This window comes from Phoca vitulina, unplaced genomic scaffold (assembly GCF_004348235.1).
Source record: "Phoca vitulina isolate PV1807 unplaced genomic scaffold, GSC_HSeal_1.0 scaffold19, whole genome shotgun sequence".
Classification (NCBI taxonomy): domain Eukaryota; kingdom Metazoa; phylum Chordata; class Mammalia; order Carnivora; family Phocidae; genus Phoca; species Phoca vitulina.
Genome location: NW_022589722.1, coordinates 5,662,261 through 5,663,472, shown reverse-complemented (window position 1 = coordinate 5,663,472; position 1,212 = coordinate 5,662,261). Strand labels below are relative to the sequence as shown.

Genomic DNA, 1,212 nt, shown 5'->3' with positions numbered 1-1,212 from the left:
AATATTAATAAAAATGTAATTAAAATTCATAGCATTTTCTTTCTGTATCATAGAAAGTCATATCGAGAATTAAAGACTTATGAAGGATACTTTTTTGTGAGGTGTGATAGGCAGACGAGATATTACCTTGGGTTGAAAAGAGCAGGAGCAAAGGAAAGAGAAACATTCCAGGTAGACTGGTATTTCAAGTGACCTGGCCAAGAAAGGGAGGAAGAAATCTTACCTAAAAAGGCACAAATGTCAAGGTACTTTATTTACTTTTGTTTGTTCTTAAAATGGATACGTCTTAAGTATGTCTAAATATCAAATATTTGCTGGTGAGAAAAGAGCCAATGGAGAGAGAGAAGAAAGAATAAAAGAGAGGAAGATGATGGATAAAGAAAAATCATAGGACCAGAGCCTGAGCTACCGCAACATACAAATGAGAGCTTTATTTCCCAATTAGGAGAGCAGGAGTAATACATGGAAACACCCCATCTAGAAAGAAACAGTCTGTGCTTGCTCGGCAGCACATACGCTAAAACTGGAATGTTACACAGAAGATTAGCATGGCCCCTGGGCAAGGATGACACTCAAATTCGTGAAGAGTTCCATTAAAAAAAAAAAAAAAGAAAAGAAATAAAGAAAGAAAAGAAAGATGTGGCCTGACTCATACTGTGACAGGGACTAGAAATGAAAGCAAAAATAGATGAGTGGACAACAAAGAACCAGTATGATAATGCAGAGCCAGCGCCACAGAAGAGATGCTGACCCTAAGGTGAATAGCACCCTTATTCCTTTAATCATTCCAGAACCATTTTACATGAAGAGACTCAGTGAGGAAGAATTGGTAGTTAAACCAGAACCATTTCATATATTGATAATGTATTACCAATTAATTTTCAAATTTACAAATATCTACTTCCTGTTTACCATGTTCCAAAAAATAGGCTGGATGCTGAAGGTCCAGAATGAACAGAGACATATGCCTCTTGCCCCCACAGTTTACATTTGTCTTTTAGTTTTAGTTGCTGTGCATATGAATTATGAAAATTTTAAGAAAATACATATAGATTATCTCTTAGTGTGAGATGTCATTCTCAATTAAATCTTGTATGTCTTGAGTAGAAAAGAAAAAACAAAAACAAAACAAAAAACCCTTAGTTCTGAGTAGGAAGAAAAGTGAACAGTATGGACCTTACTGATTTTCTTTTTTTTGTAGTCATTATTAGA

General features: G+C 35.0%; 1 non-coding gene across 1 annotated transcript; it reads left to right on the top strand.

Annotated features, from left to right (window-relative positions):
* Positions 1-494: 494 nt before the first annotated feature.
* LOC116640155 lies at positions 495-600 on the top strand. The gene has a single exon (XR_004300981.1). It is a non-coding gene; the product is annotated as a U6 spliceosomal RNA (small nuclear RNA).
* The last annotated feature ends 612 nt before the right edge of the window (positions 601-1,212 follow it).